We start from the raw sequence: 16,208 nt of genomic DNA, 5'->3' as shown, positions 1-16,208 counted from the left end.
TCTCTCTCTCTCTCTCTCTCTCTCTCGTGTCGTTTCCCCATTACTGAGGATCTTGATTTCTTCCAATTTTCCTAACAATGTTTCTCCATTGGTCTCTATCTTCAGCTGCTCTAAAAGCTTCGCAGAATGAGTTTCAGCTGAATTCTTTATTTGGTCGGACTATCTAGTTGGTGATCGTCCTCTTGATCTCCTGCCCGGAACGTTTCCAGAAACAATTAATCACTCCAAACTGTCGTCACCTCTGCGAACCACGTGACCAAAGAATTGCGGTATTCGTTGCAGACATATTTTTTAATCTTGAGTTGGTTTAGAATGGAAACTGTTGTCCTAAGAGCTGTCCAAGGTACGCGCATCATTCTTGAGCTGAGCAAAAGCTGGTCCAGGTCTCTGCCCCGTATAGAAATATTGAGAATACAAGAGCATTCACCAGTCTCATCTTGATATTTAGAGAGATAGATCTGTCTTTTCAAACTTTAGTTAGACGACTCATCGCATTTCTTGCTATACCAATAAGTCTCCGAACTTCCGCTTCACAGTTAGCATCGTTAGTTATACTAGACCCAAGAAAGACAAGGATGTTTACTATCTGGTATTCTTGTAACATGTTAGTCAGTTAAATAGTGTTGAATCTGTCGACCACCATTATTTTTGTCTTAGCTTTATTGATTTTTAGACCAACTTTATTGCTTTCGTACTCAACTCTTCGAAGGAGATCAACATTTCTTGCTCATTTGCTGCTATAACTGTAGTGTCATAGCAAATCTTAAATTGGAGATATTCCTACCAGCTATTGTTATCTTATCGACCCGCCCTTCTAAAACCATCCTCATGACATGTTCACCATAAATGTTAAATATGTCATGTGACAAAACGTATCCTTGTCTAACACCTTCTCGGTCTTGAATTGGTTTGAGAACTTATGATCTAGTCATACTGTCGCTATATTGGACTAGTACAGATTTTTAATAAGTGTCACCAGGTGCATTGGTGCTCCCATTTCTATTAAAATTGACCACATCTTTATCCAGCTTACACAATCAAATGCCTTTTGGCAGTCAACGAAGCATATAATCATAGGTACTTGAAATTCTCTAGACTTTTCAATAAGTTGTCTCAGGTTCAGGATTTGTTCCCTTGTACCTTTACCCTTTACAAACCCTGCTTGTTCCTGAGGTATTTGGTTATCTAGATAGGTTTTTAACCAGTTTTTGATGATGTGTAACAAGATTTTACTAGCATGTGTTATTAGTGACAGGGTGCGGTAGTTTTCACATCTGGTAGTAGTTCCCTTTTTGTGTAGCGGGATATAAATTGAGGCACACCAATCAGATGGGCATTTTCCTGAATTCCAAACAGCGACACAGATAGAATGGATGATATTATGTAATCCTTATTAAAAGGGAAACAGTAGTTAGAGTTGATTTTCGTTTCGTAATAAACTTTAAATAATTGGGGAATTACAAGTTAGAAAAGGTACCCCCGTTAAGATAAGCAAAATACTATCTCTCGCAGAATTCAATTTTTTTCATTTTTTTACGTCGCATGTGATTAAAAAATAGGACCCAATTCAATCTTAACCATTCAGCCTCCTTCCCTCTTCTCCCACCAGCAAAAACGTAACTTTTCGTTTTTTATTTTTTTTAGGGTAAGATGCAATCAATTTACAAATTTCAAAATATTCACACGCATAGTTGAGGCTTCTACAAAATATTTCTATCTTTTTAGAACCGTAGGTTGAGTGTGCATAACCTCAAAATCTATTTTTATTTTATTTTTGGGATAAAAAGCGTATAACTTTTTTTTGGAGGTGGCTGCAGGTATTTTTTATTTTTATTTTTTTGTATTTAATCAACACCTATATTTCTAATTTTTTGCAAATTTTTCAATAAAGTGCGCCCATCCTCAAAAAACCAAAAAACCGAAAAACACCCTAAAGGTTTTTGGAGATTTTCCTGATTTATTAGACTTCAAAATAGATTAAATTCAATGTCTTACGTTCTAAGTAATCAAAAATAAGTCTCATCGCAATTTTAACCCTCCATCCCATTTATGGTAGGGGAGCCCAAGCGGGGATTTTTGCAGTTACTCGAGCGCGTCAGATTAGTATATAGGGAGAAACCTGGTACCCTGCAGATGTACCTCTACCATATATTGGCTCTTAACACAGGGGAGTTCGTTAAGGGGCGGCCCGAAAAGAAAAATCTATTCTTAAAAAAACTCGAAATTGTCAGATTAAGATAAGGTAAGTTAAGTACATGCAAAAGAGTGTATATTCCAAAAATCTGACGATTTGAGCCAAGCGTAAGGAAATGGGTGAGTCTTAAAGTTTCACAAGAAAAAAGCGAATATTTCGCGAAATGAATGACAGATCGAAAAACTAAAAAATATGTGTTCAATATTTTTTAAAAATCTATCTAATGATACCAAACACGACTTCTCACGGAGAGGGGTGGGGGGTCAATTTAATATTTTAAATACGAATCCCGCGATATTTCGCGAAATGAACATCAGATCGAAAAACTGTAAAATACACTTATTCAATATTTTTGAAAAATCTATCGAATGGCACTAAACACGACCCCCCATGGATGTGAGGTGGGGGGTTACTTTAAAATCTTAAATAGGAGCCCCCATTTTTTATTGCAGATTTGGATTCCTTACGTAAAAATAAGTAACTTTTATTCGAAACATTTTTTCAAATTATGGATAGATGGCGTTATAATCGGAAAAAACGATTGTTGGAAATGGAAAATTAAATTAAAAAATGGCAAGCGCCCACTAAAATGGAAAACTTTACTTAACTTTTTTTGGTTTTAGGACCTACTCTTCACAACCGAATAGGTCCCAAAAGCGCTCGAGTGACTGCACATTTAGCATACTTTGCTCCCCTACCATTACTTTCACGGTTAAAATTAAAATATTAAATAGGAAAAATAAGTTAAAGCAGTTTTGTAAAAAGCAAAAGACGAAAGAAGTAAAGGAAATCAGAAAAAAATAGGCTATAAGAAGTTGATCCTGAATGGAAAGGAATGGATATGAGATGAAAATGAAAACCAACAATAATAAATATAAAAAAAGAATGCGGGAAAACAAATGCGATTTGAAAATGGAAAAACAAACATAAAAATAAGGCATAAATCCAAGGAAATAATACCTAAAAATTGGGACATGGATTATGGGAGCTACTTATTAATAGGGAGCTTTAAGAGACTTAGACCAAATTTTGATAAAAATATATTTATAATAGATATTCTTACTGTGCAAAAGAAATAAAACCACTAGGAAATTAAACATTAAAATAGGAAAGAGTCGGGGAATCAACAGATATTTTGGAGCCTTTAAATTTTGCTGTTACAGAACAATCCTACGAATTTAATGGATTCATAGAATTTCAAAAAAAAGAAGAAAATTTGAGGACTTCAGACTTGATGAGAGGGCAAAAATACTCATGATACAACTTATTATGAAAGGCAAAATTCGAGGAAAGCGAAATGTGACAGGACCATGACCACAGCATAAAGAGGGACAGTAGAACTACTCTCCGAAAAATTTGAAGTAAAATCTTTCAACGCGCAGGGCGACCGCACAAATTTCCAGTACCACCACTCTTGCATTGCTAGTCGCGTAGAAACGTATGGGTTTTGACAGGGAAAACCCGCATCCACCACTATTGAATTACCAATTGCGTACTGCCGGTATTACTTCTTGAGATCAAAGTGCCGACATAGAAGAGGTTTTACTGTCCCTCTTTATACTGTGCCATGACTATCCTGACTAGTGTGGCCAGGTCCGATTTGTTTTTAATCGGTACATAAGCAAAAACAAATTGGAATTTAGGGTTGTAGATCGGGACAAATAAACAACAATAGCCCAGTAGATGACCCTTTTGGAGTGTCATTTTTAGAGTTAACTTCATTGCATAAAAATCTGGTTTTTTGTTCTACTTACTGTCTACTTTAAAGTTGAACTTGTACCGTTGGTTGCTTTTACTGGGGAGTGACAGTTACAGTTACCCCTTCTCGGGGGTAAAAAACGCATATTTAAAGTAAGTCTCAAAATGGATCAACAGACTAACTCTAAAAACTTTTGTTCTATATAATTTTTAAACTAAGTTAATACTTTTCGAGAAATTTTATAGAAAAAGATATTCTTAGCAAAAATGTAGCTTTTAAAAAAGCAAAAAAAAATGTATGTTCAGAAAGTCTATAAAACCAGTAAAAGCAAAGCTGTAGCACATCAAAAATACGTTCTTATTCGTCAAATTCCAAATAAAATTTTTCAACTTGAAATAATCAATAATTAAGCAATTTTCGGACGAAACCTATTTTTTAAAGTGTTTAAAATTTTTTTTAATTTTGTTTTATATAAAAGTCTCTGGCATTAAAACTAAGCGAGTTACGCTCAAAATAAAGTTGGCTCCTTTTTTTTGTAAAAAAATCGTGAAAATCTCCCACTATTTAGCACCGTAAATAAAATTAATCGTTACCGCTTTACCATTTACTTTATATAAAATGTGTATTGTTTATACGATCTGTAAAGATTAGCGGTTGGGAGTGTTTAGTTTTGAAAAAAATTGATTTTATAGTAAAAAAAAATTCCTAAAATATTGGAAAATGCCCTTTTTTCAAAATAACTTAAAAAGTATTGGGATAGTAAAAATCTCAAGGAGTCAATAGTAGGTGGGTTTTGCTTATATAAATATGATAGATTTATTTTGTTTTTCTGTAAGACAAAAATTGGTTAAAATATGGCTGTTCATATTTTGCATAAACTCGATTAGTGACTCGTTCATGCCCTTTCAATCATGTAAAAAATACACAAGTAAATAAATTATTTATAAAGCGGTAACGATTAATTTCATTTATCGGGGAGAGTGCTAAGTCGGGGGAGATTTTCACGATTTTTTCACAAGTCAACTTGATTTTGAGCATAACTCGTTTAGTTTTGATACTAGAAACTTTTTTAAAACATAAAAATAAAGCTTTATTAAAAAAGTTTTAATTGGTTTTTTCCGAAAAGTGCTTCATTTCTTGGTTATTTCACGTTGAAATATTTGATTTGGAATTTGACGAATAAGAACGTATTTTTCATGAGCTACAACTTTGCTTTTACTGGGTCTAGAGACTTTGCGAGTTCACAATTTTTTTTCATTTTTTTATATTATGCTACATTTTTGCTAAGAATATTTTTTTTGATTAAGTACTTACTTTTTGAGTTATTTGTGAGAATCTCCTGAAAGCGTGATTTTTTTGTCGAAAAATACACATTTTCTATCGTAAATAAGTCAAAAAGTATTAACTAAGTTAAAATTTTATAGAACTAAAATTGCTTAGAATTAGTCAATTTATCCATCTCGGGACTTATTTTAAACTCGCGGTTTTTCACTCCCAACTAGGGGGGACTGTCACCCCCCGAGTAAAAGCAACCAACGACACAAGCCGTCCAAATTGTCATGCAATTCGGAGTTGATTCTGAAAATTACACGGTATCGCCGTATTTCCCGTTCATTTACTGGATTACAAGGTGTTTCTATAATCTGTATTTAATCCTACATAAAAATAATAGACGAAGTTACAAAAAAAGACGTACAAAATTAAGTAAATTATTTATTTTTTATTAAAATTATATTTTTCATTCGATTTTGCAGCTTTTAGGAGTGCCTTCTTTTTATGACATAGTTATAAAATTCACTGCAAGTCCTCCTGAAATTTTTGTTTCCGTGGGTGAAAATCGGGACATTTAGTGTCCCGATCAGGTACAAATCGGTACGCCTCCACAGACCCCTGAAAATCGGGAGGTCCCGCGCAAATCGGGACACCTGGTAAAGCTAATCCTGACTAAAGAACTTGAAGGAATAATTTGAATCCAGTAGTGCAGAAATATTTAGAGCGGCGCTCAACAGGCTCCGCATAGCGATAATGATTTACAACCTTCGAGATAGAACTTGAAGAAAAAAACTTTTTTATTTTTGTTAATGTACCCTACATTTTTTTGGTCTCCATTTCTATAAGCGTCTTCCTTATTTTTTTTTATTTTTTTTTAATCTCTCCATATTTTGCAAGTCTTCAACATTCTTGTTTTTAAATACCGTTGTGTCCGTATGTCATAAAAATTGTACAATTGTGCGTTTCTAAATCGGGCATAGATTTGTTTTTCTTAAAACCAATACAGTTCAAAAGTTATTAATCCTAATTCTGCAAACCAACAAACTGTGGAACAAATTCTACCGATAATAAACCCCAAATTGGAGATATTCTTAATTCGAAATAAATCAAAAGGGCGAGCAGAGGTCCAGCTCCGGCAACCATTTTAGCGAGTGGTGAAATCATTAAAATTCTAAAGTCCACTGAAACTTTTTGATGCATATTTAGTTAAAAATATTCGAGGGCTGCAAAGGTCGCCTGTTTGGATTTACAAGTATAATTCGGCAGGATCACCGGATTGTTCTAATATGCCGAGTTTACGGTTCGGACGGTGGATCAGAATAATTATTAAGTCTTTAGTTATCTGCCCAATTAAAGTAATTAAAAATGGTTTTGGGTTATATACAGGATATTGTGATAGGTGAATGAACTGATACACTGGTAGTGACACCAACACAATGACATTCTTATAATTGCATGTTTTTAAGAAATACTCTAGACACCTACATAGAAAAAAAAAATAATTTTAGAAAAAATAAAAATGTACGGAAGTTCCGAAATAGTTATTTATAAAACAGTTCGTGAAGTATGCTTTTTGCGAACGCACGCGATGTTTAGTAAGTTCGAAAAAGTACTTCACGCACAGTTTCATACAATATTTTATCTACGATAAACAAATAAAAAAACTAAAATAAAAATGTATACCATTTTTATTCTGTATTTTATTAATAAAAAAACTGCAACTCTTCGTCACTGGAATTCATTTCTATTCTACAATTTTTAGAACTTTGACATTTAAAAATTATAACTTCTTTCAAACCACAAAACTGTCAAAAGTTTTGTTCTAATTTATTGCTCACATGTCATCACCATGACAACGCGAAAGTTAAGGATATTTGATTATATGAAAGTGTGCCAAAAAACAGTGCAAAAAAGTAAATCCCATTTAAAATACATTGTTACTTCAGGCACACATTAAATCCTTCACGCACTGCTATCTACACTCACCGACACAAAATTCCGCCACCCAAAATTTTTGATTAGGTTTGACAATTTACAACTTTATTATTTGTGCTCCAATTTTCAAGATTCTTGCACCAGTTTGTAGGTACATGTATTGATATCGTTTGGTACTATTCAGGTAACACAAAAATTTTGCTTGCATGCCATTATACAGGGGTGAATTGAAACGTTGTATTTTCTACTAACTATAAAAATTTCGGTGGAAAAATGAAATAGCTGATTTTGTTTCATAGTCCTATCATATTATCCCGGAGGCATAACTAAAATTTTGTTTTTTGAATTATCCGAATACCTCTTTTCTTGTAAGAGCTGTACCATTTTTTGTAAATAAAAACACTGATTGACTCATAAAATAGAGGTTGGATTGATAAAATTAGAATGGCCCGCATGCAGCCCAGATCTCAATCCTATTGAGCAATTTATGGGATGAATTAAAAAAATGTATTTGCCATCATTCTAGGCCTCCAGAAAATTTGGTAAAGTTATGGCCCTGGTACAGCAATATCGGGCTATTCCCCAGGCAAGGATGACACATATCTTTATTCGAAGCGAAACATATTGCGAGCAGTCGTTGCGGCAAGAGATGGACATACCAGCTATTGAATTGTTTGTTTGTTGTTAATTTTGTTTTGTTTTTTTAATTTTAAAGTGTCTGATATTTTAAATTAAATAAACCTTCAAAGCAGTGTTTCTATTTAGAGCTCTTATAAAAAAAGAGATATTCGGATAGTTAAAAAAAAACCTTAGTGATACCTCCAAGATAATACAAAAGGAGTATGAAACAAAATCAGGACTTCAATTTTTCCACAAAATTTTTAAAAGTTAGGAGAAAAAACAACGCTTTCATTCACCCCCGTATAATGCCATCTAAGCAAAAATTTTTTGTTACCGGAATAACAACAAACGACATCAATAGATGTACCTACAATCGGAGCACAAATGATAAACTTATAGATTGTTAAACAATCAAAAATGTTGGGTGTCGGAATTTTGTGCCGGTGAGTGCATAATGACAGTTTTCAACAACTAAAAACTTATGAGATAGAGTAGATAAAGCATATTTGAAGGTTTTTACAACTAGTCCTGTCGCCAGGGGGGGTACAACGGCCTCCTTTATTCAGGTGGACTTACCCAAGTTTTTTTCATGTATTTTGACCCGTAAAATACGAATTTTTTGGGTAACAGTTGATCCGGATGTCGATAAGATTGTTATTGACCAAGAACTTGAGGAATTACATAACAGAGATTTCTTGCAAAACAAAACATTTTTTTTGTATTTTTTGGGTCATTCTAAGTAAAAAATGTTCTAACAAGTTTTCCCGTAGGATGCTCAGTTTTCGAGATAAACGCGGTTGAACTTTCAAAAAATCGAAAAACTGCAATTTTTAAACCCGAATAACTTTTGATTAAAAAATAAAATAGCAATTCTGCTTAGCGCCTTTGAAAGTTCAAGTCAAATTATATCGGTTTTGATTATTTGCATTGCTAAAAATTTATTGTGATATTGTTAAACAAAGCTCCAAACACCTAGTGCGTGAGTGATGTTTTCTATGATTTCTCATTTAAAATCGAACGAGTAGGTAGAATAGGTACTAGTGCAATCGAGGCTATTTCTACGTAGCATGCGTTAAAACGCATGTAAAAGCACGGGAAACACTATGTGTTTACTGTTTATAGCTTTGTTAAACAATAAAAAAATAAATTTTTAGCAATGCAAATAATTAAAACCGATATAATTTGACTTAAACTTTCAAATGCGGTAAGCAGACTGGCTATTTTATTTTTTAATCAAAAGTTATTCGGGTTCAAAAATTGCAATTTTTCGATTTTTTGAAAGTTCAACCGCGGTTATCTCGAAAACTAGCCATCCTACGAAAAAAATTGTAGAAACATGTTTTGCTTAAAATGACCCAAAAAATACCAAAAAATGTTTTGTTTTGCGAGAGATCGCGGTTATGTAATTCCTCAAGTTCTTGGTCAATAACAATCTTATCGACATCCGGATCAACTGTTACGTTACCCAAAAAATTCGTATTCTACGGGTCAAATACATGAAAAAAACTTGGGTAAGTCCATCTGAATAAAGGAGGCCGTTGTACCCCCCTGGCGACAGGACTAATCAATCTTTTTAGAGTTTTTACATAATTTATATACAGTGCGGTGGAATAAGTGTTACCCCCTTATTAACTTATTTGCTTTTAGCACATAAGCAAAACGCTCGGACAGGTCGATTTTTAAAATAATCATAGTATATTATAGCATCAATGTTTCGATTTTTACGCGATCCCTCTTCAGGTGACAGGCACAACTTTGATTTTTTTAGATAAGAAAGTAACATCATGTGACACCGCATTTAAAAGCTTTTGAAATACTGATTTCAAAAATGTATAATACTTTAATCCTTTTTAAGGGCGTCGGCGCAAAATTTCGTTCGAATTATTTTTAAACACATTTATTTTTTTCGAATCCTGAGAAAACTAATAAATATTTTTGAAAAATTTAAACGCAGAATGAAAGATTACATTATTACCGATACTGAAAATCCCTTAGAATAAACAAAAAGTTTTTTTCGAATGAGATATTTGAAATTAAAAATCAGACTAAATTTTCTCTTTTTTTCACCCCTGTGACTTATTAAAATAATCATTATAGAAATTCTCGGGGATGTTTGATCCTCGATTATATTGTAATATTTCATTCGTCGTTTAAGTTTTTCAAAAATAATTATCAGTTTTCTCAGGATTAGAAAAAAAAAACCGTTTAAAAATAATTCAAAACAAATTTTGCGCCTACCACCTTAAAAAGGATTAAAGTATTATACATTTTTGTAATCAGTATGTCAAAAGCTTTTAATTGAGGTGCCACATGATGTACTTTCCCATTTAAAAAAATCAAAGTTGTGCCTGTCACCTGAAGAGGAATCGCGTAAAGCTCGAAACATTGATGGTATAATATACTATGATTATTTTAAAAAGCGACGTGGCCAAACGTTTTGCTTATGTGCTAAAAATAAATAAGTTAATAAGGGAGGGGAACACTTATTCCAGCGCACTGTATATTTCCTTAATAAACTCTTTTAGATCTGGATCCCGCGTATGAAAAAAACGTTGATATATGTGAATAGCAAGCTGAAAATTTGTTAATAGCTTAAGGGTGTCTAGTCGGACAAACTTTGATATATGGAAACACTGGAACAGGGGAAGTTTTAATTGAGGAATAGGTTAAAAATTTTGAATGGTCAGAACACGAAAACGGCACATGTATTTTATCCGACAGAACAGACTTAAACTCTCCGAACAGAGATTAAACTCTCATGCAAAAATCAGACTGCTATTTATCACCAAATGGCCGTTTTGATGAGTGGAACATGTAGAATATATCAAATGACAGGAATTATGACAGGTGATTAATAGCAGTCTGATTTTTGCATGAGAGTTTAATCTCTGTTCGGAGAGTTTAAGTCTCTTCTGTCGGAAAAAATAAATGTGCCGTTTTCGTGGTCTGACCGTTCCAAATTTTTAACCTGTTCCACAATTAAAACTGCCCCTGTTCCAGTGTTCCCATATATCAAAGTTTATCCGACTAGACATCCTTAAGCTATTAACAAATTTTCAGCTTGCTATTAATCAACTTTTTTTTCATACGCGGGATCCAGACCTATTTTGGAGCTTCAATAATCTCCGTCCATAACCATATTTTTTAAGGTGTAAAAAGAATTACTCATATGAACATTAAAAATTAATAACAACTGATTAGTCCCGGAATAAAAAGCAGTTTAGCGATCGCGTGTGTCACGCATCGCTATGGGGAACATGCTTCCGAACTTTAATCATTTTTCACAAAGAAAATGTTCAATATCGATACAGGATTTTAATGTTTCCATGCTATTACATGCATTACTTATGCAAATTTAATTTTGCAACAAAGAAGTATTTATGGTAATTTGAGCCAACTAATTTTATGGATAACTCAATATATTTTAATCGAGTAATTTTACAGAGTAGGGGGTAAAAATCTAGGCCAAACTAAAGGAAGTTCTTATAAGTTTAAATATTGTGTTATAGTCCATTAGAAAATGTATAATTTCGAACGTTAGTAACTGGAAATTTCTAAAGAGGTTATAAAAGTTAAAAATATACATACATTTAAGGGAGTCACGAAAGCACAAATAAACAAAAAAAAATCGCCAATGTTTTAACATAAAAGACGAAGAACCTTTCAGAGTACTATTATTTATCTTTGTGATGGATAGAATAAAAGAAAATCTAAATAAAGACTGTAGATGTCAATTACTCGCCCAGTTGTTACATATGGAAGTGAAACATGGCCTATATATCAGCAGGAAATAAATAAGCTGCTGGTATTTGAAAGGTTGGTTCTCATAATGATATTTGGCCCTCAAATAGACCAATTGATAGGAGAGTAAGAAAGCGCCGTAGTGCTAAATTGGTGACTCTGTATGGTACTTAAAACTTTGTCAGACATATAACCTCTTCAGCCCCAAGAAAAAAGTTTTTATTATTTTAATATTATTTTCTATCTTCTCCCTTCATTTGTGAAAATAATAAACGAAAATCTATAAAAACTATAAAAAAAAATATTTGACACACATAATATGACAGGTCCAGCATAATGGACATCAGGACTTAGCTTTCATATAATTTAAGTATGAAACTGAAAAAACATTCTGGTTCACGAGAAATACACATATACATTTTGCATTTTGTACAAAAGAATGTCGTCTTCTTAGTGAATCCAAGAGGTTTAGGCAATGTCATAAGAATTTCTATTGCTGACGGAGCATATTAGCAAATGGTCATTACTGGTTTTTCTTACATCTATAGGCGGTAACTGGAAAACTGTAGACTTTTTACAGGAGTTATGGGCACTTCATCTTCACATGTCTCTGGTTCTCTTGAAATATACAAACTAGCTTGTCTCCCACTTGCAGGCTTACCACCTAGAGCTAGTGACCTTCCAAGATACATCTTAAATTCCTGTAAATCCATTTTCTTTGATAATTATCGCTATCTTCACTGACTACAAAATCGTTATCTGTCAGAATAGCCTCCAATTCACGTTCCATCAATATCCTTTTATTATTTCTAACTAAACTTACAAAACGTGAGTATGGTAACATATTATGCTAAGTCCCAATGTCCAAAATGCTACACAAAAAGTTTAGAGGATTTCTGACGTGTCCAGTTGTAATTATTTTCAAATATATATTTACCACAAATAATCAATACTGTAAAGTACAGAAAAACATTACAACTTACTGTATTTTTGTGGAGCCACCATCATATCATAACAAGCTACCGAGGTAGACGCTGTTGTCAAATTTTTCAAACGAGTAAATTTGACTGATAAATAGGAAGTCCAATATGCTGCAATATAGGACGTAGCGATGCCCAACCCCAATAGTCACCGTGTACTAAATTAGTAAACATTGTCCAGCTGACTGAACCTACGGACTTAGGAGGAAAAGCTAACAGTATAAGATGGGCAGGTCTTCAGGCCTTTTGGTAAGAGGTGTAAAAAGAAGATAAGGTGTAAAAGACAGTATTTTTTGAGAGACCAGACAGTATAATATCAGTAGGTAGTCCCAGAAAAAGATGGAAGGGTGATGTAGAAGCCGATTAATCTAGGATTAAGGTACAACAATGAAAAACAGAATCGTAAGATCGTAGAAGCTGGGATAGAGGATTTTAATGTTTCCATGATATTACATGCATTACGTATGAAAATTTAATTTTGCAACAAAGAAATATTTATGGTAATTTGAGCAATATGTATAGCATATCAATATATTTTAATCGAGTAGGGGGTAAAAATCTACACCAAACTAAAAGAAGTTAAGTCCATTAGAAAATGTATAATTTTGAACGTTCGTAACTGAAAATTTCTAAAGAGGTTATAAAAGTTCAAAGCATACACACATTCAACAGAGGCACCAAAGTACAAATGAATTAAAAAAGTCACCAATGTTTTAACACAAACACAAAGAATATTTCAGAGTATTATTATTTATCTTTGTGGCGGATAGAATAAAAGAAAATCTAAATTAAGACTGTACATATCAATTACTCGCCCAGTTGTTACATATGGAAGTGAATCAAGGGCTCTATTTCAGCAGGAAATAAATAAGCTGTTGGTTTTTGAAACGAAGATTCTAAAAATGATATTTGGCCCTCAAGGAGATGAATTGACGGAGAGTGGAGAAAGCGCCGTAATGCTCAGTTAATGACTGTATGGTACTGAAAACAGTTAATGACTGTATGGTAGAATTAGAATTAGAAATATGCTTTATTGTCATGAAAAATTTAACAATTTTATAGACAAAGCTTACAAGAATCATAAATAAAAACAATAACAAATAATAACAAATACAATATACTAAAATTATATAAATCGTCAATATAAATAAAATATAATAAAGTGAAACAAAAAACAGTAACAATCTATTGCAAAATTAAAAAAAAAATTGCAAATTGTGTAATCTACCTTAAGAAATTTAATAAGTTAAGCTGCTGCATATGACACTCACATATAGATTAAGATTCTACTTATACATAAGAATACTGTAATTTCTTAGTTATTGGTTAAGAAACTCTGCTACTGAATAATATGGTCTTTCAGATAAATAGGCTTTTGTCATTTTACGGAACTTGGGGAAAGATGTTGAAGATTTAAGTTGTAGAGGGAGATGGTTGTATAGATTTGTTGCAGAATATAATATAGATTCCTTTACTAACTCACTGGACGGGATCGGTAAATAGATGTCAAAAGTAGAATTTCTGGTGGAATAGTCATGTCTAGGTCTTGCTGGAAAGACATGTAGATGTTTACGAATTAAGCAAACAGTTTCTAAAATATATAACGAAGGTAGTGTTAGAATCCTGTGATCTTTGAAGTAGCTTCTGCAATGTGTTGTTCTTCTGAGGCCAAACAGATATCTTATTGCTCTTTTTTGTAATTTAAAAATAACATCGGATTGGGCAGCTGTACCAGAACCCCAAAAAGGAAGATCATGTCGAAGATGGGAATCAAACAAAGAAAAATATGTTATTTTGGAAGAGTCTAAATTAATTTCCTTCGAAACAGATCTTATTGCAAAGCAAGCTGAGGATAGTTTATTGCTTGACACATCGATATGGAGGGACCATTTAAGGTTGCTATCTAAAAAAATACCAAGAAACTTTACAGAATAAACGATACTGATCTGGCTGTTATGAAGAGGTAAGGGTTGAAGAGCTCCTTTATAGGATAATGCTACTGTTTTATCTACGTTAAAAGAGAGTAAATTAGAATCAGACCAGGATTTTATTGTGAGTAGATCAGAAGGTATAGCAGCTTGAAGAGTTGCGATATTTCAGTTGCTCCAAGTGATACTGGGATCGTCAGCAAAAAGAAAAAAAATCCATCGATTTTTAAACTAGTGATGTCATTTAATAAAGATAAGGAAAAGTAGAGGACCCAATACTAAACCTTGTGGTACCCCACATGCAACATTTTTGAGACTAGAGTCTGTATCATTTGCTCCAACCAGTTGTTTCTTATTATCCAAGAGGAAGACAGTATCTTTTGAGAGACCAGACAGTAGAAGATCAGTAGGCGGTCCCAGAAATAGATGGAAGGATGATGTAGAAGCCGATTTGTCTAGGATTAGGGAGCAATAATGGAAAATAGAAGCGCAAGATCGTAGAAGATGGAGGGCTATAGTGGATGCGGCGAAGACTTACCCCGAGTTGTAAAGCCAGTCAAGAAGAAGAAGAAGGATAAAATAAAATAAGTTTGAAAAGAAGATCAGGGCATCCACAAACTTATATAGACGTTGTCTGGACATAACGATGGTCATAAAGATAGATCAAGGAGCTTGAGCGTTGGAGATATACTACATAATATAAAGAATCAAGTACAATGGGGCACAGTTATTCAGTAAATTGAAATCCTATGCTACCATTGTTGCCTTCCAAGAAACTTGCCGTCTAACGGAGAGAAGTTTCACCAGGAGTACACCATGGTGGAATAAATAACTGTCTGTGTGAAGGAAAAGAAAAATAAAGCAATTAAACAAAGCCAAAGTAACCTGGAAGTGGAGAGAATACAGAGTAATACGTACGGAATACTGACAGCTATAAGAAAAACAAGCCCGACACATGTAAGTGTGAGCAAACACTGCTAGAAAATTGAAGGCACTCTTTAAGACCAATAAATCTCTCAAAATTACAGAAAATATTAGATAAACCTAAATTTAATACGGTAACAATTTTAGTATTTGTTTCTTCATATAATTTTATTACACAGTTCACCGGAGGAACCGCAGACGTTCTGATACAATTAGCGTCTCTTTCCAAAGACAATGACGTCGACTTTGCAAAGTAACGAGTCACTTACTCAACACACATACTACAGATGACACTAGGTACGTGACTGCAAAAATTCACCGTACCTACCATGCCAATGGCCGTTAGTTGTCGAGGCATTAGCTAAATAAAAAAAAAATTACATTTTTTTTTCATGAGTTTAGTTTCATGAGTGAAGTTTGAAAACATGTTCTTAGTTATCAAAAAACTCATTTCTGTAGGTACAGATTTATTAGGATAAAAAACTGTTAAAATTAACTTACCAGATACCACTGCTCTCTGAAGAGCGGATCTGGAAACGTCAAGGTGGACACTGCTCTATACCTGGGTTGTCCATGGAAAGTTTCCGCAGAAGCTGACGGAGCGACTTCACTGATATATTGACTGAACGGCGATATCGACGGACCGTCTACATAGTCGCGCTTTTTGCGTATTTTTTCGCGTTGTTGTTCAACCCAGTGAACCTGAAACAATATCAATTAATTAGTAAAGACTACATATTTATAAGTCGTACATTCTGAATACATTTTAAATACATGATTTTAGAGTGTAAATATATTGCTACAATTGCGTCAGATTTATTCCACGTATAAAAGTCCCTTGACAAAAAATAAGAAGTGTTAAAAATCTAGAATGTTCTAGATGTTATCGAAATATCACGAAATGCCTTGTAAGC

At 33.4% G+C, this 16,208-nt stretch overlaps 1 protein-coding gene across 2 annotated transcripts in view; it reads right to left on the bottom strand.

Moving 5' to 3' along the window:
* The window catches only part of LOC114335453 (furin-like protease 2), a 371,635-nt gene extending 355,640 nt beyond the window's left edge, over positions 1–15,995 (bottom strand). The window contains exon 1 of one of the 2 annotated variants that reach the window (XM_028285704.2): positions 15,796–15,995. The gene's annotated coding sequence lies outside the window, so the exon portion shown is untranslated. The remainder of the gene's footprint in view (positions 1–15,795) is intronic. The other variant, XM_028285696.2, reaches the window with a different exon arrangement.
* Between the last annotated feature and the right edge of the window lie 213 nt (positions 15,996–16,208).

Source organism: Diabrotica virgifera, chromosome 2 (assembly GCF_917563875.1).
Source record: "Diabrotica virgifera virgifera chromosome 2, PGI_DIABVI_V3a".
Taxonomy (NCBI): Eukaryota; Metazoa; Arthropoda; class Insecta; order Coleoptera; family Chrysomelidae; genus Diabrotica; species Diabrotica virgifera.
Note: the sequence above shows the minus strand (reverse complement) of the source record. Positions and strands in the feature narration are given on the sequence as shown.